Here is a 22,716-nt window from a genome sequence, read left to right as displayed (position 1 = left end):
TGGTATCACTCTGGAAACAGCCATTGCCCTCTGACGCTTCCCTAATGACAGTCCTGAGTGGCACTCCAGCATGTGCCAAAGAGGGCTTTTTGTGTCCACATTCCTGCTTGCAAGGAGCTAAGTGGAACTCTCCACCATGCCAACAATTCATAATCCCACTGGGATTTCTCTTGACATTTGGTCATCCATCCTTGTCATCGCTCATGTGCTCAATCTCCTTGGCGTTCAGTACCCTGCTCCCACCTTCCTCTTTGGGAGTATCTAGGATACGGTAGTGCTCTTGGGCATCCCTACCCCAAAAGAAGACCCTCTTGCATCTCTCATGAATATATCCCATCCCATCCCTTCCAAGCAGAGTTTTGTCTCTGGACATTCCCTCACTGCACCAGCATTCAGTCTCATGTGTCGGTGGAATTCCCCTTTCTGTGTGGGGGGTGAGGAACACTCTGTTAGCGACTTATAAGACTGCCCTCCGTTCTAGAGCATAGCCCAGCCCAGCTCCAGGACACAGTTCCTATGGCCAGAAGCTGGTCCTGTATCTCTACGTAAGGTCCTCCGACCAATAATATCACCACATAATAATCAGTCATCCTGGAGACCCTGCACCAACAATGAGCAACAACATGGCAGAAATCTTGCTAAATTAAACCTGCTCCCTGCTCCAGTGGGATGATCTGGCTGCTCTGAAGTAGTCATCTATCTCTCTCTCTCCACCAAGCAGGAGCCGAATGCCCCACGGGAATGACACAGATAGTACCTAACTGCGTCATTTCTCAATTTCATCAAACTCAGGTGAGGCAGTGGATGTGCTAGATCAGCGGCAATCGACTGAACAGGACCAATACACTGGATAAGATGGGATACTGTGCAGAGGGTGAGGGATTGTCAGTCTGGCTAGGCGGTTTTGATGGTGGTTGCATTCCCCCGAAATTCACAGTTCAGGGGTGCTCATTGATCCAGCACTGGCACTAGAGCCACCAGCTATTTTTATTGTAAGCTGCCCAGAGTACCTAGTTGTTGTGCAGCATATAAAGATTGTAAGTAAAATAGATATAGGCCCTGCCTTTGTAGATAACAATCTCCTCTCCCAAGAGGATAGAATCTGTTGGAGGGTCTCCTTGGACAATCTAAGAGCTCTGCAGTGTCATTTGAGAGAAGGCTACATAGGCTCAGACTATGCAGGAGTCTAAAGGACAAAAGCAGAATGTTACATTGCACCTCAAAATGAACTGGCAGCCAGTGCAGATGTTTCAAAATAGGTGTGATATGTTCTCTCTGACTTTCCCACTTAGCCTTGCATCCAGTCAGAGGCTGAAAGGTTTTCTTTGGGCGTATACCACAGCCCTGTTCAGATATTCATCTGGAAGGGAGGTGAGGTGAAGTCTCAGTTGCTGGCCTCTCCCTTATGTGACTGTGCCTTGAAAAAACCTCCCTGGTCTTTGCCAGCACAATCCTGACCCTGGCTATTCAAGGATCTGAGACTGCACAGGCAGAATGCACATGTGTAGGATCTCTGCTGAACATGAGAAAGGAGGCACTGGATTAGTGGGCAAAGAGGAATGCCTAAACAGGGCTTGCATCTTTTCTGCTTCACAAATAAGCTGCTTATTCTGCTGACTTGCTCTGCACTGATGTGGTCACAGTGACTTTTTGTTAGGAGCAGCGTTGCTGGTTTTCTCTGGCCAGTAGTGAGGAGTCTGATTGGCATCCCTCCTCCGTCTTCATCACCACAGCCTGCTCACTTCTTAGAGTTCTTCCTGGATGCATAGAACCAGCCTGATCAGCATCCTGCACAGCCGTCTGCCTCCCAAACCGAGTCCCCTGCTGTGTCTCTGCCTGGCTGCACTCAGTGCTGGAGCTGCGCATATTCCTGCTGGCTCCCTGGTTATGTCGCACAGCTGGCACCTGTCCTCCTTCCCCATTCCATATGCCTGTCATGGTCTGAGATGAGCCTGTGACAAGTGGCTGTGTGTGCAAATGTCTCCCTGCCCACACTCCACAAACACACACAAACAGCCATGCCCTATCATGTGTAATCTCTGTATTCCTTTACCCATTCTGGGAGCAGCTCATGCCCAAGAGAATTCAGTTCTGAGCGGGCTCCTCTCCAGATCACGTCATCTCATCAGGCCAGAGATTTGACCCTGGTTCCTAGACCAGGACTGCTATTTTTACACATGCACACACTGTGTAAGGAGAAACCTTCCCCAAATTAATGAAAGCAACCCCACACAACAATATGAGGCGCAGAGATATTTCTACAAACATTAACCAAAGCAACAAACTGGTCCTCTCTATTTCTGTCTACAAATACTCAGAACTACAAATACTAGTTCACTAGCTGGACCAAGTGAGGGTTTGTCCACGCTTCTGCTTGTCCCCTGCCTAGAAAGCATGGGTCCAAGTAGTTCTGCATTTTCCCCACTGCTTTCCCATGGAAAGCATACTCTTTTCTGCTGAATTGGAACAAACAGCAATCCATGGAAAACCTGACTGCTGTTTGGTCCGATTCAGCAGCAAACTGTGGATTTTCCCGGGGTTAAGTGGTGAGGCAAACAGAGATTAGACAAAACATGCATCTCTTCACCAGCACAATGATGACCCTGCCAATTCATTGATCTGAGATTGCATGGACATAGTCTACATGTGGACAGTATGAACATGCGCTGGTTTTTCTGCTGAACTGCTCCTCTCTATTTCTTTCCATATATACTCAATGATAAACGTTCACTGTCTGAACCAAATGAGACAAGACACCAAAGATTGTGTATTTTTAAAAAGCATCTAGAAAATTGCGGGAAAGTGGGGGAAATTGGATCAGGACTCTGGTGTGGTGCTGGGATAAAGGAAGATTTAGCCCTTTCCTCCCCTATCATTGTCTCAATTTAAACCAGCCTCTTAACCTGCTAGATGCCTGGAGGGGGAATGTACAGGTACCAAATGAATAGCGATGTTTCCTCCTTCTCATGGGGTAAATAGCAAGTCATGGGGGTGTGGAAGAGGACTAATCCTAGATATGTTGGTGTCTGAAGTGGAGCACAGATGGTGCTGTGCCCACACGAGGGTTATCTCTTCAGACAGATATGCTGTACCATTCAGACACCAATCCCAGTCTTTATCTATGACACAAACCTTTGTACCACCTAAAGCAGGTCATTTCATCCTGCTCCATTGTAGAACTGGCCCTGAACAGTGCATTTTGAATGGGGAATATGGCTAACACCTCCTCCCCCAGCACTATTGTCCCAATCATATGAAGTTGGGGTCAAAAGAATCATAGAATTGTAGAGTTGGAAGGGACCACGAGGATCATTTAGTCCAACCCCCTGCAATGCTGGAATCTTTTTGCCCAACAGGGGCTCAAACCCACAACCCTGAGATTAAGAGTCTCACGCTTTACCAACTGAGCTAGTTGCTATTAACTTCTTTTGAAGGAAAAAAGACAGCAATCAGGAGTCTCCTCACACCCAAAGGATTTCTTATCTGGTTACTAAGTCAGCAGTTTGTTATTCAGGTGTGTCATTTTCACTTTATATTAATGAACAAGACAGTCAGGCATGGAGCATAGCTTCCTAAGATCACTAAGTAAATTCCGCTTCAGAAACAGCTAACCATTTCTTTGCTACTTAGGACCCATTTGTAGAATAAACAAAGAGGAGTTTCAGGTATTGCTGGACGTAAGTGGAATAGACTCCCTCACAAGATGGTGGTCTCCTTCATTGGAGGTTTTTGGGCAGAGGTTGGATGGCCATCTGTCACAGATGATTAAGCTGAGATCCTGCCTTGCAAGGAGCTGGACTAGGGAACCCGCAAGGTTGTATAATTCTATGTTCTCCCTTGGACCATTCCCTATTGCTGGGGTTGCTAATGCGCCACCAGTGGGTGCTCTGACACTCTTGGGGACCTATCCTCAGGTGCATGAGCCTATGAGCCCCTCTCCTGCTCCCCACACATACACTGCCCCCTTTGTCATGAGATGGCAAGGGTGATTACCACCGGCCCCGGGCCCAAAACTACATAGAGCTGAAGAAGGAAGTCAGAAGAGCAATACTCTTTTCACACTTCCTGTTTCATCTCAATGTGCTTTTCCCAGGCTCAGATCAGCACCTAGGCTGGCGAAAAAGGGCATACAGTGGTACCTCGCGTTAAGTACTTAATTTGTTTCGCAGGTCCGTACTTAACCTGAAACTGTTCTTAACCTGAAGCACCACTTTAGCTAATGGGACCTCCTGCTGCTGCCGCACCACCGGAGCACGATTTCTGTTCTCATCCTGAAGCAAAGTTCTTAACCCGAGGTACCATTTCTGGGTTAGCGGAGTCTGTAACCTGAAGCGTATGAAACCCGAGGTACCGCTGTACTTGCCTTTCCTCTGCTTTCTAGATATAGTCCATGGTTTAAAGTTCCATGTCAAAGCACCCTTTTGTTTGCTCCAGAGCATTCCCTGCCAAAAACCCGCTCTTTAAAGCTCAGTCGGAGGAAACATCAATCGGTGGAAAACCTGAACTGACTTTTGCCCTGATTCAGCTTTAAAGAGTGTGTTTTTGCAGGGAAAGCTTGGGGCAAAAAAGAAAATGCTTCAATGTATGTAGCATTAAAGAGTGGCCCTGTGTCTGGAAAGAGTAGGGCAAGAGGTAAGTGTGGGAAAACCTTTAGTGTTGCTATTATAGAATTCAGCAGGGAAGAGGAAGTTACTAGAATTAGTTGGCTCTGCCTCTCATTGACTCTAGTGCCACCTGCTGTTGGGCTCCCTGCCTTCCACCCTACCAGTCTCAATGGGCACCAGGTGCCCATTTAAATCTACCTCCCCATGCCTAGTGTCCTCCAGACGTTATTAAACTCTAGCTTCTATCACCCCTGTCTATACTAACTAAGGTTGATGTGAGTTGGGAGTTGAGTACATCTGGAGGGCACCAGGCTGGGGGAAACTGCCCTAAAACCATAGTTTAAAACGCAGCAGTTCATAGCTTACCCAGCATCACAGAACTGTATCTGATTCTGTCTCACCACCACTCCTTTATTTTTTTCCAGACCCAACTGTCATAATTTGGGATGCTGCAACTTTGGCTCTGCACATTCTATGCCTCTTGAAGCACATTCAAAGGATGTTCTTTCCCTCAAAGGATTCTCCTGCTGCTGCCGCACCACCGGAGCACGATTTCTGTTCTCATCCTGAAGCAAAGTTCTTAACCTGAAGCACTATTCTGGGTTAGCGGAATCTGTAACCTGAAGTGTATGTAACCTGAAGCGTATGTAACCCGAGGTACCACTGTATTGGACTCCAACTCCCTATCAGTCCTAGCCAGCATGACTAGTGGCCAGGGATGGTAGGAAATGGGAGTCCTATGGAGGGTCACAGGTTCCCCATCCCAGATGTCATGTTTTGCTTACTTCTCTTCCTGTCCTGTCTCACAGTTTCAGCCTATTATCTTTATCCTCAACATTTTTGCTTGTGTATCTTTTATTCTCTGCACTTTAAACATGTTACGTGTCTCTGTTTCCCTTCGCTGACTTCCTCTATTGTTCCATTTTAAATTTAAACTTTTGACCTTTAAGCCTCCTCGCGGTCTTGCTCCTTCTTCTTTATCTATCTTCATTGCTTTCTGCCTCTCCTCCTTCTTAGCTGCTCAGTCTATCAAATACGCATCTCACTAACCCTCCTTTAAGCGTCTCCACTTTTGTGGCTTGGGTTTTTCTTGGCCCCTTGTGCACTGAATTCTCTCACTTCAGATACTCAGCTGGCCTCCTTGCCTTGCTTTAGGATATTAAAACACTCGCCGTGCTCTCTCTTGCATTTTTGTGTGTTTTCTTCTTTTCTTATTGTTACAATTATTAATTGAATAGTTTTTAACTCTGTCTTGCTTCCTTTTGCTTTCATCCAGCAAAGTTCTTTCTTCCCCTCCTTACAACTCCCCTCTCCTTTGGTCTCATGTATTTTAAATTGTGAGCCTCGGGGAAGGAGCTCTGCTCAGGTACAGTTCTTAGTATATATTAGGCATTTTATAAATAATAAACAATGACGATGCTATGTGAGCACTTGGAGAACTTCGATGCAAATGGCTGCAATGGTACAAAGTGGGGCTGGGGCAGAGGGGGTGACTTGTTCCAGGATCACAAAGCCCATATGCACAAACCTCTTTGCTTGAACATGGGGTATTCTTCTAGGTGTGCAATGGAAATGAGGCTGTATGCCCTCAGAAGTATCAAGTGGCAAAGTCCCAAACCCAGTGCAGAGCTCTTTGGTGGGGTCTTCCAGGTGGAGGCTCCTAGACGCAGGGCCACCAACCGAGTGCTGTTACACTGAGACAGAGGTCCCTGTTTTTCCCTGCTCCGAGGCTAGGCGTTTCCTCTGCACCCCCTTTTCCCTGGCAGGGACTTCTTTCCAAGCCTGTCAGAATTATTTTGTCTGATTGTACCTGCTGCAGAAAATCAACCTGATTACCTTCCTTGATGTAGATCTATCTGAACAGCTGGGGGCGGGGGGACTCCATTATCACCAGCCCAGCTCTCCCAGAGTGCATGTAGCTCCTGACAGGTGAGAAGCTGTGCACTGCACAGCGCCTGCAATGGCTGGGAGCCAAAGCCCAGCAGCGCATACAGAGAGAAGGAGAGGGAGTTGCATGTGAGAGCTGGAGCCATCAAGGCACGCAAAGGCCAAAATGCTGCTGGAGAGGAGCCGGTCTTGGGAGAGCTTCCACTGGGCACACCGCATACTGGCATGGACACCACGCAGCCTGCTTTTTGCACACCATCTCTCTTTTTCTGGCCCTATAGCCCATCAGAGGTTCCATGTGGATAGCTACATCTGAGCAAGGGTCCAACACATGCTAGGAGACCACCTGGCTAACTCTTGACTATTTAGCATTGTTAAATGGTAATGTGCTAGTAGCAAAGCCCCACCATGACAGCCAGTAGTTAATTGTGCTACTTAATACCGAAGCGATGCCATTGAAAGAATCCCCAGCCTCTGAGTGAGTAGAGGAAGGCATCCTGTAGGATCGGGGGTCTTCTAGTAGGCAAGGCACTTCCAGGGGTGACAGCTGAGTGTGATGTGTTCTGTCATGCCTTTGGATGTGGGACACCAGTGTGGCTGCCCCATGAATGAACATCTGCTTACAGAGGCTTTCTCTGGAGTTCTAGCCTTCCCAGTGTGGAAATTAAATTTTAAAGAAGACTTCATTAGCCAAGAGAATGCTTTTCATGAGCCTAATTGTGGTGCAGGGGGCAATGGGGTGCAGGTGGGGAGGGGAAAGCTGTGACTCATTTGTGGTGCCCACAACAGTTCCTCCAGGTTGCAGATGCACCTATGGGCCCAAAGGGGTTAAAGTTTTAGGGGTAGGAGTGTCCTGTCCCCCCCCCCCCGCCTTCTTCCTACCACCAAGAGTCAGGGTTTGCCTTCTCTGGGTCATCTGAAGGGCTTTTGTAAGATAAGTTGGGGTTTTTTTTTGTTTCTGGGCCAGGAGAGCTTACTGCTTGAAGTGGGGCAAGGAGGTATGAGTATTTATCATGGAGCCACAGGCAGGCATTTAATCGTGTTACAAGAGCAGACAGCAGCACTTTATGGGGTAGGTGTTGCATAGCCAGTTGTCCCCCTGGGAAACAAGCTGCAGTTGGTCTTTATTCCAAGCATGACCTGCTTCTTATCCCAGCCAGAGACAAAAGCCTGGGAGGGAGGGAAGAGTGTGTGTTTGTGGTAGGCAGTGAGGGACAGGGACTGGGGTTAAGCTGGATGGAAACAGGCCAGCTTTGGACTCTGTTAAATGGAAGGAAGGGGAGAAAGAGAAGGGAGGAGGAGTGGAGCACAAAGGGGTACTAGCATCCAGCTGAAAGCACAAAGTGGGGAGGGTGGTATGGTTTGGGCTGGAACAACCCTTTCGCTAGCCTCATTTGCACTCCTGAAATCCTTCCCTTCTGCTGCTCTGCATCTGTATGTTTCCCTCCACCTCTTCCCTGCCACCTCCTGCAAGATCAGGTGCACTTGCTTCAGGGATGGAGTCTTTGTGTTGAACTGTAATGAGATTTCTGCTTGGCTGAGTGGAGAGACGATCCAAAGCAGACGTCTTGCACTGTCTCCCCAAGCCATGCTGCAAGCCTGCCCATTGTAACTCTCCCTCACAAGCGGTGGCCCAGCTTCTGTGAGATGAAAAACCATCCTTTCTGATACTGATGTCGATTGGGGTCAGGAGCATAAGGATGGCTACCCTAAAAACCTATCTGAAACACTAATATGTTTCAGACGTGATGCTACACCATAGTTTACCGTTACCTGCATGAAGCTGCTCCTTCCTCGCACGGCACAGGCACGAGGGGGAATCATCCATTTCCATTTTTCACTAACCACAGGTTCTTGTTGCATCCACACTGCAAAGTTTTAACTGGTTTATTGAACAAACCAGGACCATAAACCAACATTTGAAGGTGGCTTGTTTGAACCAATCACAGTGAAAACTAACTAGCTTGTCCTGGTTCACACCAAACACCACAATGGGTGGTATTTATCTAAGTTACTGTCAGAGCGCATGCTGGTCAGTAAATCACACAAAGTTCAAAGCTGGAGTTAACTCTTTATTAGCAAAACCATGATCTTGGCAGACTTGGCGGAGAATCATGCCTAATGAACACAACAGCTCATTCCCCTGTGGGTCTTACTCCATGAAATCAGTTGCCGAGGCTCAAAGTCCCTGCCTTCCCACAGCTTGTGTCTCGTCCTCTCCAGGGCTTTTCCCAAGTCAGAGACCACGCCTTCATGCAGCCTATCATTGTTCTGCTCTTTTCAGTCCTCTTCTTGTTCTGGGAGACAGGGGGGAAGGGAGCTTCTTACAGCAGGAGGGAGAGACATCTGTGACACTAGCCTGACTCATCTCTTCCTCTTGCCCCTTGGCCTCCCTCCTTCCACTCTCTTGCTTCAGCATCTGCCTCTGATTCTGGACTTATCTCTGCCACCGACTCTCCCAACTCACTCTCCCAAGCCCTGCTACCTCTTCAGCTTCTGAACCCTCCTCTTCCCAGTCTTCTCCCTTTTCTCCTTCTGACCATTCATGGCTGTCCCACCACCACTCACAGGGCTCTGAACCTTCTTCCCTTGGGTGTTCCCCAGCTGGCTCCTCTCACCATTCCTCTGTGTCCAACCAGTCCATGACAATTACTGTGTGTACAGATTGAAGTCTAGTCATGCAATGGTGCTCCCCCTCCTCTCCTCCTTCACCCCCTAAATCTGTTCTGGGAGGTTTGGGGAAACACCAAGAACAGATTTAGGAGGTGCACAGGGGGAGCAAATCTCACTTTGTGAGTGGACTTCATTCTGTGTACCCATATCCCACTGAGCAGTACCCCGAATTCCACCCAATGTGGTTAGCTGAAAATGGAAGAACTTGCCTCTGATTTCTTCACAGGAACCCGGAGGCAATATATATATAGCCTTTGTGACTAGCAGCCGTTGATAACCTTATCCTCTGTGAATGTGTGTAATTCCCTTTTAAACTATGAAATTCATTACCAAAAGATGTAGTGATAGATGCCATCAGTATAACTTATGGTGGCAAATTCCATGATTTAACTATGCATTATGCGAAAAAGCTCTTCCTTAATCAAATTTTGACAATATGCTCTGTCAGGGCCTGCATGTTGCAATGCACACACAAATTCCCATTGCTCGGATGTAGCTGCAAGAATGGGGGTGAGTGGGTGGGGGGAGGTCCTGGTGAACTCCTGCCTGTAATCAAGCATGACATGCAGACTACTATGACTACTCAGCAAACTTAATGGCAGAATCGGGATCTGAACTCTGACCTTCCTGTTCAAAGATTAACACTATCCACGCTGGCACAGTTTGTCCTTCACTGGAGGCTGAGCAGGGACAGCAATGGTCAGGGATATATTAAGTCAATGTGACAGACAGCAGTATATCTCACCTCCATGTAGTGGATTGGACAGATGACCTGGGATCACTTGCAGCCTCACAATGCTTTGATTCTGCTGTGACTCAGTGCTTGTTAAACTAAAGGGCAATTTATATGGCCATGGTTATGGCTTAATTCAATCTGTGCAGCCACTGTTTTCTCCTAGCACGAATGGAACACGCACATGGCAAACTGGTCATGTGCATCAGACCTCCATAAGCACAAACTGACAGCATGCCATCGATAAGCTGTGGGAGAAAATCCACATAGCTCATTGTGAGCATGCCAGCGATTTGTGCTTGTGCCAGGCCAATGCACATGACCAGTTTGCCACAAGCACATTCATTCAGCTTATGCAGGATTGGGATGGCAGGGAAGGTGGTCTGCAGTTTGCAAAACAAGCCCCCAAAGACTTGAGCAAATATGTGTAAAGATTGTTTCTCCCTGCACAGTGCTCTGAATTTTGTACAGCGATAAGCAACATGGATTCCCTCTGTCACAATATAATTTCTTTTCTGACAGCCCCCAGGGAGGCCTTTCCATCTGCATGCCTGCCCAATAGGCTTAGGGTGTTCTCACAACTGATGCTAAAAATGGCTTCCAGTCTGGAATATGTCATTTGTGAATGTTATTAATGTGGAATACGAGGGGAGAGAACCATTTTAAAAATCAACGTACATTCTAGCCATTGCATGCTTTATATTTGTGTTACGGGTGCTTAAACTAAGTGAAGTGAATAGCATCTGTTTTTTTAAAAAAAATAGCAAAGAGGATGGATTTTTGCAGATACCAAGGAAGAGATTGTAATCATCACTGTGTTTGAGCATGCATGCGATTTCAATTTAGGGATCTGCTCAGATGTGTTTGTGTACTTGTGCGCACATTTATCATTTTCACCCTTTCACTAATTTCCCTTCAATAGAAGCTAAACCGGATTATTTATGAACTGTCAGTCCAGCTACTGCATGATTCCCCCCCCCCCCAGCTGCTTCCTTCTTCTTTTGGAGTTTGTACATTTGCACAAATTCACAGAATCATAGAGATGGCACTGACCTGCCGGTAGTGGGTCTTTCCCCCACCCTCCTTTTTGCCCACCTCCTGTCTGCAGGGACCTTACCTGTTCTCCAAGAATTCTCAAAGAATATAGACAGAGGCTTTGAGATTACACCTGCAAGCTCCTTTAGTACCCTTGGATGCAGCTCATCAGGCCCTGGAGATCTGAATTCATTTAAAGTAGCTAGGTGTTCACTTACCACCTCTTTTCCTGACTTTGGCTGCAGTTCCCTCTTTGCATTATTCTGTTATCACCAGGTTGGTCACTACTTTCCTTTTGGGTAAAAACAGAGGCAAAGTAGGTGTTGAGCAGTTCTCTTTGTCCCCCAACAGCATTTCTCCATCTTTTCCATGCAGAGGACAGCTTGCTCTTGCTTTTGAACATAGCCAAAGAATCCTTTTAACTTTATTTTTAACCTTTCTTGCAAGCCTGAATTCATTCTGAGCTGTGGCCCACATGACCTTCCTGAAACTGTTGGCTACTTGTGTATACTCTTCCTTTGTGATTTCCCCTTTCACCCATTTCTTGTACATGCCCCTCTTACATCTGAGCTCATATGCAAGCTCCTTAAGCAACCACACCACTTTATTTAGATGCCGTCCACTTCTGTTTCTTGTTGGAATTGTCTCCATTTGAGCCTTCAATAGTTCACCTTTAAGAAACTCCCATCCATCTTGGACTCCCTTCTCTTTTGAGTATTTCTGAGTATAGGATCTCATCCAGTAGTTCCTTAAGCTTTTTGAAACCAGCCTCACTAAAGTCCAAAGTATAAAGAGAAGATCCAACATCTTTGATTCAGGAAGGAGGCAGATCATAGGGATAGATTGCCCTCTTTATTACTAAACGGGCATCCTTGGTGAATTTTACCTCATTTCTGCATTACCTCTGTATATTCAGTAGAGGGATACAAAACTAAAATGAAGTGAAGGAAGCACTCTTAGTAATAGGAGTGCAGTGCTGGCTGCAGACTTGAGTGCAAAATCTGAAGTGGGGAAACAGGGCCTAGAGAAAAGACACCAAAAAATGCTGGGGGTTGCACAACAAAATCTTGCCTGGACTTTTCCACAAACACGGACCCTGCTAATTGTACCATTGGGACAAGGAAGTCAGTAGCACTGGGGCTGACTTATGTGCTTGGACACCCACATCCAGCCGGCTGGATGTCAGCAAAAGCCTTCACCTGGAAATGCCTCCACATCCCAACCCACCCAAAAAGAACTGCAGGCATTGAGTCAGTGGTTCAAGCATTCATGAACATCCTTTGATTACTCACCAGGATGATTTGCAGCTGAAAGTGAGAACCAGCTCCATAAAAATGCAGAACAACTGATGTGAAAATTCTATGTGGCTCATTCACTTGAGCAAGTCCTCACTTGATGCTGCAGTAATGAAGAATATGTGAACTGGCCCTTAGTTTGCATTTATCCAATATTCATTTATCCAATATTCACCTTCCTGCTATCTTTGCAAGGAGCCTCTAACAACAAATAAAAGGGAGTTGCTTCTAGCTGCTCTTTACACTGCTCTCTGGATTTTTCTATACACAATCTCTGACCTCAGCGCACAACCTTCCACTGCTCGCTCACATTTCGGATGCAGCTGAGGCAGGTCCAATGTAGGATTTCCTCCAAAGAGGTCAAAATAGTTTTCAAGGTCCCTACTCTACCTCCTTTCACCCTCACAAGTCGGGGAGAGAGTCAGAGAGTGACGGGTTCAAGGTTACCAGCAGATTTTACAACAGTGCTGGGATTTGAACTCAGGTTATCCCTCCAGTACCACCCCTGTGCAAAGCCAAGGGCACTGCGCGACTGCCTCAGCCAGCAAAGCATGAGACGTTTAATCTCAGGGTTGTGGGTGTTGGGCAAAAAGATCCCTGCATTGCAAGAGGGTTGGGCTGGATGACCCTTGCGGTCCCTTCCAGCTCTGACATTCTATGATGCCAATCCCAGCATCACACATACCAAGCAAGGTATACCACTCCTCTGCAGAAGTACCGGCAGTGGCGCAGTTAGGTACTTTTAAACTCTGGTCGCAACTGGGCTTTTTCAGATGTTAATGATGTGTTCCTTCAAGTCGCTTCAGAACGTGACCTACAACGTTTTGGGTCCCTCAGGAGTGAGGCTATGAACCAGGGCCAGATTTAGGTTCAATGAGGCCCTAAGATACTGAAGGTAATAGGGCCCTTTATATGTACAGCTGTCCTTTGTCGCTGTTTCTTGTGTTGAATATATGCTATACGTAATTTATGGACCTAATAGGTTTCTAAAGCCACTTTGCACATAATAAATAGGAGCCTACACAACACAAAACACTGTTGCTGTATGTAGGTTTTATTTTGTTTTTTATCTTATGTTTTGGAAATGTACATCTAGGTTTTTTTGCTTTGAATTTTTTTGGGGCCCCCAAGAGAGTGGGGCCCTAAGCTATAGCTTGTTTAGCTTATACGTAAATCCTACACTGCTGCGGACTTGTGGCCCCAAAGTCCTGCGCTGACGCTCTCCCTAGTTAGCCCAAGTGAACTCTGCGAGACGGGCGGGCTTTTCCATCCCTGTAAATTCACGTGCCCCGGCCCGCCAGTCCCTGCCAGCGTGCGAGCTTGTCATTGGCGGCGTTTCCTTCCCCCATCGCGGGGAGGCCGGGAGGCTGCTCAGGATAATTGGCTTTGAATCTGTTTACCTCAGCACTCGACGTCTCTCTCGCTCTCCGCTCCCACTTCGCCGCGGCGTCTCGGAAGCCACCTGGAGCTGCGCCCGCGTCCCCTTCGCGCGTCGGGGGAAGAGGCAGCGAGGGACGCAGGCAGGCAGGCAGGGAGGAGGAGCAGCCGCCGGGCAAAGCCGCCTCGGGCAAAGCCGAGCCGAGCGCTTTAATTAGCGGGCGCTCCCCGAAGAAGAGAGGTGGCAACGCGGAAGAAGAAACGCCCGGCCGGCAAGGCGGCGTCACGCAACTGCCGTGTATTTCCGTTCTTATGATTGTTTCTATTAACCCGCCTTGCACCCGAACGCCCCAGGGCGGCCGACAGCAATAGAATGAATGCAAATTAAAACCCAATCCCGCTTGCTCGATCCCGCATATTCCTGCTTTGCAGAGGGTAGAGCTAGATGATCCTTAGGGTCCCTTCCAACTCTACAACTTTATGGTTTTAAAAGGGAAGAGTTTATCAGGGGTCTTTTCCCCAGCCGTTTCGAACAAAGCAGGCGGTGGGGGAACCCCAGCAAACCACCATGTCAGTTAAATGAACAACGCTCTTATTTGTGGGTTCTATAAATTGCCTTTTTAATTTGCGGCCTACAAGAACAGGCGTTTCGCGTTAGAGGCTCCCTCGCGCCCCCTGCGAGCGCCACGTGCTTCATTAGGGCCTGGAGTGTAGAAGAGGAAGAGAGCAGGGGGAGCGCATCCCGCTGCCAGCGCCGGCCCTCCGCGCGCTCCTAGGTGACCTCCTTTTGAATACCTCGTGGAAACTGGGCCAGATTATATGCTCATCAAACCATCAGTCGCCGCAGGCAGCGAGGGGAGGGGTGGCTTTCTCGTCACCCAGTTTCTCACCAAGCACACACAGCTTGCCTTGCACCCCCCAACAGTGTCACCGAGCCTCCAAAAAGCTCTTCCTTTCCATGGCACTTTCTTACTCCTGCGACGGCGTCGCTGGGCATCAGTGCGGCCTGTGTGATTTAGACGGTGTCTTGGCGGGAAGCGGAGAAGAAATGAAGAAATCGCGAGGGTTTGTGGCTGGAGCCCATGGATTCCTCCCCCTCCCCCCCATCTCGAAACGCTGGATGGGCGGCGGCCAACCTGTTGCCGCCGTCGAAGAGCCGTAAAGGGAGGCGAGAGAGGGGCTGTTTCGCCCCTGGCAAGTCTTTTCCTGATGTAAGCCCTCTTTGGCCACTTTTCTCCCAGATTGGCGTATTTCTGGACACGGGCCGGGGGAAAACCGCGGCCGGATGGGCAAGGGAGTGAGCGTGCGAGGTGTGCGAGTAGACAGTGGATTGGGGGCATCTCGGCGTGCTCGCGAGGAAAATGTTGCTGCAGCTGCTTGGCCCTCGTACAAAACGCACGCGCTTCAAAGCGATGTGTTGCACGGCAGACTGCTGTGACCATGTTGCTGGAAGCCAAGGAGGCGTCCTTAATGGAGCCTCGCTGTGTGGCAGGTGCAGGCAGGAACAGGATGATCTGTTGCCTATCTGGGCGTAAGGAAGGGAATGAGACTGCGGTTGAAATCCTGTAAACATACACTTACCTGGGAGTATGTGCCATAGAATGCCACCACACACAAGTCAGCATCACTCTCGGGGTAATGCTTCACAAAACAGGAAGCTCATTTCACCTGAAAAGGGGGGGGGGAGAGAGAGATCAGTGAAAAGAGCATGAGACTCTTGAGCTCAGGGCAATGGGTTTGAGCCCCAAATTGGGCAAAAGATTCCTGCATTGCAGGGGTTGGACTAGATGACTCTTATGGTCCCGGCTCTACAATTCTGTGACTCTGTGAAACCCAAAGGAAAATCAGAAGAGTTTCCACTTCTCCCTTTGGGAACTTTCCCACACATTGGTTGGTTGGGTCAGTTTGCCTTCATGAACCAAGAGTTCGCCCTGGAATGCGCCCACCTAACCTGCCTCACACACATTGCAGGGAAGGATGAGTTACAGAAGACTAGCTTTCCAGAAGCTTGTCTGCCGTCACTGAATGTTAAGTCCAGAGCCAGGAGCTGGTCAGTAATAAAACACCTGGTGTCCGTGAAGTTAACTCTTTATTCAAAGAAATCAAAACAGCTCAGCCCTAGTGATCACAACAACTCTTCCCAGTAGGTCTTGCCCCAATGAGGCAGTTGCAAGGGCTGGAGGACCCTGCCTTCCCATAGCTCTCCGAGTTTCCTCCTTCCCCAGGTCCTTCCCCAGCAACCTGAGGTTCCTTCGTCTTGTTTCTCTTTGCTCTGCCTTTTTCATTTCCCCTGATTTATAGAAGATCAGAAGGGAGGGGAGCTGGTCACAGCAGGAGCAGGAGACTCACTGGCTTCTTCAGCAGCCTGCCTCCACTCTACCTCTTGCCTCCCCAGTCTCTGCTTCTGCCTCTGCTTCTGGACCTCTCTCTGCCACAGCCTCTTCCTGCTCACTAAACCCTGTTGCCTTTTCAGCTTCTGACACCTCCCAGTCTGCTCCCACTTCGCCCTCTGACCACTCATCTTCGTCCCACCACCAGTCCCCTGGCTCTGAGTCTTTCCCCCTTGGGGGTTCCCTCCCACCACTCCTTTGCATCCAGCCAGTCCATGACACATTCCCTGATAAGCTTCCAAGGGGCCCTAGGGAGGAAGAATCCACTTTCCCTCCCCTCCCCTAGGAGCCAGAGAAGTACCTAAGCAAGATTTCCTGCAAGAGTTGCTTTTGGAGACCCAGTTATCACCGGAGGTTAATTCAGCCATCCAGGCTGTGCTCGAAAATGGCTTCCTGTCTTTAGGAAGTCCCTGGACCTCACTTGCACAGATTGACTTGCCCATTAGTTTTCTCATAGACGGCTTCCCCCACCCTTTTACCCTTTCATGGCTCCCCAGCTCTTGGAAAGCCTGGACTGGCCACATGGGCTCCACAGCTGTCAGAGCCAGCAAGAAATTTCAGGCCTGATTGATTTAAATAAGGAAAAAATCCCTACCATGTTGACCGAGTGACACAGCATTGATCGCGATGGAGGGAAAGTGGCCATCAATCACCAAGCTGCCTGCCTACTCTGGGCAGTGGGGGGGGGGGAGAGGACAGAAGGAGGCCTCCTTCTCCTCTTGAAGGATGCTGCTAAGGGAACAAACCACAGCAGAGAAGGAAGCACACTGGTGTTACCTGAAGATAAGCAAAGCTTGGCATGACATGACAGGGGCAGTTTTGTGTGCTTCGACCCAGAACTGTCCCAATTGCTTAGGAAGAAGGAGGAGTGATATTTCCAATTAAAAACAGAACAAGAGGGGTGTGCAGGTGAAAATTGGACTGTGGAAACTTTTCTCCATATATGTTTTTCTCAGCCAAACGCCAGGTCCTGGAATGGCTGGGAGAAAAGTGCAGAGAGATGCCAGGGCAGAGAATGGAATCAGAGTCCAAGGCCACAGTCTGAGATGAACCAGGAGCTATGGGGTGAAGAGTAGGTCACAACTGAAGGCAAAGTCATAGCAGGGTGTGGGGGTGCCAAACTGGGTCTTTGACCCGGGGGAAATAAAACCTAGTTTTGCCCCTGGTGAAGGTCAAATACAGGGTACAGCCAGGAACAAACCAAAGACCAACCACAGGATACAGGAACCTTAATCCCTTTCAGGCATTCTCTAATTGTGTGTGGGGAGAAGAGTGGGTGGACCCACTGGATCACCACCCCGTGTCCATGCTGGATCTCCCCATGCTGAGGGATGACAGGATCATCCGCATGCTGGGGGAATGTCTGGAGGAGGAAACTGCTATAGACTGCGAAACACAAACACACATACACCCCACATGCATGAAATAAGGCCATCAGCATATTACCTCACAGGTCACCAGTCAGCACCCAGGTCAAGAGCTGAGCCCAGCAAATGCACAACAAAGTCTGATGCGGTCTTCTAAAGTCTGTTTAATGGTGTGTGTATATAATCTTTTTATAAATAAAAGTAAAAAATCTGAAAGTTTATGTTCCTAAATATCACTGTTGTTTTCTGTTAACCCAAGTAAAAAGATAAACAATGATACCTGAATTCTGCACCAGCTGAAGTTTCTGAACTGTGTTCCGAGGCAGCCCTGCATATAACACATTGCAGTAATCTAGATAGGCCGGGCCCGCCTTTTAAAAATAAGTAGGCAGGCCAGAGATGGGCCTGAACTTCCCCACTGTGAATACAGTGGAGTAGAGAACACCTGTAGAAGGCTCTTGTTGCTCAAACAAGGCTTTATTGGGACAGAAATCCCCCTTCGTGTCCAGGGGTGTGTGTGTCCTATGACCAGCATGGGTGTGTGGGATCAAGCCAGGACCTGAGGATACAAAGCTGCAAAAGAAATACTATCGTTCAGTGGCTCACCACATGGAACAGCTGCATACAGATCCAAAAGTTCTTAGCTTGAGCCCCACCCAGAACATCCAGACAGATGTTCATGCGTGTGCACGCACACACACACTTTTTTCTGGCATGATGGCGGTCATGTAACATTTTATGTACCTCCACACCTAAACTGGTCCTTTCCTCAGGGCTCCCATAAATTCCTCAAGCAATGCCAACCCCCATATTGGCGGCCAGTGGGAGCTGGTGTCCATTGGGGCTGCCTGGGCAGAAGGCAGGGAGGTCAACAAAAGGCAGAGCCATTCTAGTTTTGTCCCCACCCTCCTCCGTGCTGAGCCCCTACAAGAGGCTTAAGTGGAGGAAGCTGACAGACGGTGCACCACCTGAGCTGCTTATAAGGTGGGTTGGGACAGCTGGCTGAAGGCAGACTGAGCTTGGTGGGGCAGTGCCCCCATTTGCCCAAATGGGCCAGCCTCCCCTGTCTGCAGCTTTTGCTTGTGGGCTGCATGGACACCAATGCATGCGGTTCCCTTTATGCTGCCTCCCTTCTGCAAGATGTGCCCTGCTATGCTGCCTTAAGCTGCCTGGAGCAGAAGGGGCTGTGACGGGAGAAGGGGCCACTTTCATGCAAAGCTCCTTGGTGTTCTGAATACAGTCTGGATGATGACTGGTATCCCTGAAAGGGCAGGACCTTCAACCCTGCAGGCCGTAACTGGGGCCTCCCATTCCCCTTAGCTAGCAAAGCCCAACCCCGCACTATAGCTTCCTCGCTCTGTGTTTCTCAAAGATCAGTTGCTGCCCTATGCTTCATCGTCCTTTAAGGAAGTCCTTTGGCATTCTATCTCACATGGTGAACTGAGGGCAATTCTGGACCCTTGCCAGCAGCCGGCTTGTTTACCAGCAAGACAACAGTAAATTAGTGTCCTCAACCAGCATTGAACACCGAGCCAACAGTGTGTGCAGAGGGCAAAACGACTGGGCCGCATGGAAGGGCTGCAGCGGCATTTGCTGCATATTTTAATAGCTGCTTTCCACCCCCAACATTAAACGTATTTAATCTGCTCTTGCAAATGGCTAATTTTGAAAATCCTCTTATCAGCATTAGCTCCTCAGCACTGGTATTTATTTACTGTTCATTTTCATAATCTCCCCCCCCCCCACTCCCCTCTACGTTTGTATGACTGAGTTCTCTACTCAAATGGCTGGCTCCATTTCGGAGAATCCTGGTGGAGGAGAGAGGTGGGAGAGGAAGGCGGGCTGGCGGGGAAAGGCATCGTCATGGACTGTGATGTCATCCCAGAGACGCAGAGAAAAAGAGGACAATGGACATAAAAGAAGAGACCGGCTTCTTTTGTGCTGGATCAAGCCAGAAATACAATGCATAATGGCAACCTTGAATGCACTTGGGTTGCTGCTCACGAATGTGCATTATGTAAATGGAAGGGTGGAAATGCAACATGTTGTTCTTCATGAACAAGTGCATTCATTCTAAACTCTCCCACCCTGTGAGTTTTCTCCTATAGAAATATAATGTAATTCAAGGACAAGCATACTGGCCTTCAGTCTATACATTTCTTCCAGCAGTGGGGTTTCAGTGTATGGCTTCAATGGAAGAAAAGTGGAATGCCTTCAACCAGTTCTCCACGGCAATGACATTCTTTCCTTCTGGCTTAAAAACCCCCCAATCGTTCCTTTATTTTGAATGAGCTAATCTGGACCAAAGATTGCTACCAAGTTTGCTGTAGTACCATTTTTAAACCATCCTTTGACAACTGGGGTGTTTGAAGGTACAGCACTGCTGTTTCCTCACGTGTTTCTGGGAGCACTCTCACAAAGCGCGCCGTTTTCAGACTTTGGTTCACTTCATCAGGAGAGTCCTAAAGGCTGCTTTCATGGAATACAATAGGCAAGTCAACCTAAATCACACAACAACACTCTTCATTTTGCCATTCTTTAACCACTTTAACCAGAATGCGGGTGGTGCTGCGGTCTAAACCACAGAGCCTAGGTCTTGCCGATCAGAAGGTTGGTGGTTCGAATGCCCGCGACAGGGTGAGCTCTCATTGCTCGGTCCCAGCTCCTGCCAACCTAGCAGGTGCAAAGTGCAAGTAGATAAATAGGTACTGCTCTGGCAGGAAGGTAAACGGCATTTCCGTGCGCTGCTCTGGGTTGCCAGAAGCGGCTTAGTCATGCTGGCCACATGACTCGGCGGCTGTACGCCGGCTCCCTCGGCCAGTAAAGCGAGATGAGTGCAGCAACCCTCGAGTTGTTTGCGACTGGACCTAATGGTCAGGGGTCCCTTTACCTTTACCCACTTTAACCACTGCGTGGATAAAGATACTGATTGTCGTTGGGGGCAGTAGACAAGTGTGGCACAATCCTATGCATGTTAGGCAGAAGCAAGTCCCACTGTACTGAATGGAATTTACTCCCCTGTATGTGTCACAGAAGTCCTATAATCAGAGGCGGAAGGGACCCCGAGGGTCATTCCTTTTTCCCGGATAGATCTTCTATCTGTAGTACCCCTAAATGCCACGCCCTGGCCAAGGAAATTTATGCTCTCCTTCCAGTCTGCAAGGATCCCACATCTTCTTGCAAGACAAAAAGATTGGCTGGCACCCTGGGAGATTGTAACAACAAGAGTCTTTAAGGACACGAGTGTTAAACCTCTTTTTCCCAACATTCTAACCGGCAATGAACGCCTGTTTCCTTCCTCTGTCCCTATAATAAAGGGAAAAACACCTAGCCGGATACCCCCTGTTCCACCTGCGACCGCAAGTGACCATCTAGCTAAGCTGAGGAGTGATCCAATTGCAAGCGGAGATTGGAATATCCCTGAAGAGAGAAATCTTATCTCCTCCTATGGAAAACTCCCTTCGGAAGAACAGCAGGCTATTCTCGATAGATTGGATCTACTCAAACAAAGACTCCTATCGCAAGGGGACCCCTCTATGCCGATGAGAGAGGAGAGCAGGTGCTCCACGTCCCACAAGGCGTCTCCATCAAATACCTTGATAATCTCTCAACCTGTTACTTTGTTACCCCCTACTGATCTGAATCAGCAGTCACCTGCTGACCAACAGCACCATTCTACCGTGGAGGAAGTTGATAAACTCAATACTCCCGTTTCAGACCTTATGTCCAATCAAAATATCATCAATCGAGTCTAACCCCCTGCAATATATAGGAATCCTGCCCACAGCCATCCCTGGGTGGGCATGAACCACCTGCCTTCTGGTTAACAGCCAGATGCACTGACCCACTGCACCACCTGACAAACAAGATTGCAGCCCAAAGGGGTCTTCCGAATGTTTCCTGTGTCTCTGTCCCAGCCAGTTCAGTCCATTCTGGTTGAGTCTTGGGTGATTATAACAAGGTATTCACCCATATGCAACCTACTCCAGTCCTTGTATTTCCTTCCTGGGTAAGTAACCTGGCTTACTGAAGTTGAGCCCCTATTCAAATGTTCCTGCTCAAAGAAGGAGAAGAAAACTGGTAAGTGGCAGGTATACTTAGTAAGAGGCGAGAGTCTATCGTAGGCCTGGCTCTTCTCCCTGCTGTCTTGCTGGAGCCCTGCTATTCTGTCTGTGGAATTCAAATGAATGGCAGCACCCATTATTTATTAACTCTCACCCCATGTAGCTTCCTCTCCACTCCTGCCTTGGGTTAAAAAAAAGGAGAAGGTACACCTTGCGTTTCCTGCTCTATTCTCTTTTTTTTTTTAATAAATTTTTATTGGTTTTACAACATTTTTAAGAAAAACAAACAAACACAAAAAATAACAAACATACACGAATAGTTTCAAAGATATTTTCATAAACCTCTTTTCTTGGACTTCCCCATACCCCCCCTCTCTGCATCCCAATGTCCATATTTGAACTAGCAACTCCCAATTGTTACTTTCTAATCTCTGTCATCTTAGTCCTCTTTTATTGTCTAACCTTGTATCCCTGTACCCTATTACTTCTGGCAACCACAACATTTTAACATTCATTCAGTTTATAGTAGTCCTTAAGATAGCTTTTAAATTTTTTCCATTCTTCTTCCACCGTCTCTTTTCGTTGGTCACGGATTCTGCCTGTCATCTCAGCCGATGTCATATAATCCATCACTTTCATCTGCCATTCTTCCAGAGTAGGTAAATCTTGTGTCTTCCAATACTTTGCGATGAGTATTCTTGCTGCTGTTGTGGCATACATAAAGAAATTTCTATCTTTCTTTGTCACCAATTGGCCGACAATGCCCAAGAGAAAGGCCTCTGGTTTTTTAGGAAATGTACATTTAAGTACCTTTTTCATTTCATTATAGATCATTTCCCAGAAGGCCTTTATCTTCGGGCATGTCCACCAAAGGTGATAGAAAGTACCTTCAGTCTCTTTACACTTCCAACATTTATTATCGGGCAAATGGTAGATTTTTGCCAGTTTGACTGGGGTCATGTACCACCTGTAAACCATTTTCATAATGTTTTCCTTTAAGGCATTACATGCCGTAAATTTGATACCGGTGTTCCATAACCATTCCCAGTCATCTGACATAATGTTGTGTCCAACATCCTGCGCCCACTTAATCATAGCCGATTTAACTGTTTCATCCTGTGTGTTCCATTTCAACAGCAAGTTATACATTCTAGATAAATTCTTAGTATTGGGTTCTAACAATTCGGTCTCTAGTTTTGATTTCTCCACCTGGAAACCGATTTTCCTATCCTGTTTAAAAAATTCCATTATTTGGCGATATTGAAACCAATTTTCTACTTTGTGCTTCAAT

The 22,716-nt window shown here is 47.9% G+C and overlaps 1 long non-coding RNA gene across 1 annotated transcript; it reads right to left on the bottom strand.

Moving 5' to 3' along the window:
- Positions 1–8,542: 8,542 nt before the first annotated feature.
- LOC308579985 lies at positions 8,543–13,859 on the bottom strand. The gene is made up of 3 exons (XR_014004663.1): positions 13,628–13,859; positions 11,151–11,224; positions 8,543–8,788 (listed from the first exon to the last, which is right to left on the bottom strand). It is a non-coding gene; the product is annotated as an uncharacterized lncRNA (long non-coding RNA).
- Positions 13,860–22,716: the final 8,857 nt, after the last annotated feature.

The sequence above is a fragment of the Podarcis bocagei genome (genome assembly GCF_964188305.1).
Source record: "Podarcis bocagei genome assembly, chromosome: 2".
NCBI classification, from domain to species: domain Eukaryota; kingdom Metazoa; phylum Chordata; class Lepidosauria; order Squamata; family Lacertidae; genus Podarcis; species Podarcis bocagei.
Note: the sequence above shows the minus strand (reverse complement) of the source record. Positions and strands in the feature narration are given on the sequence as shown.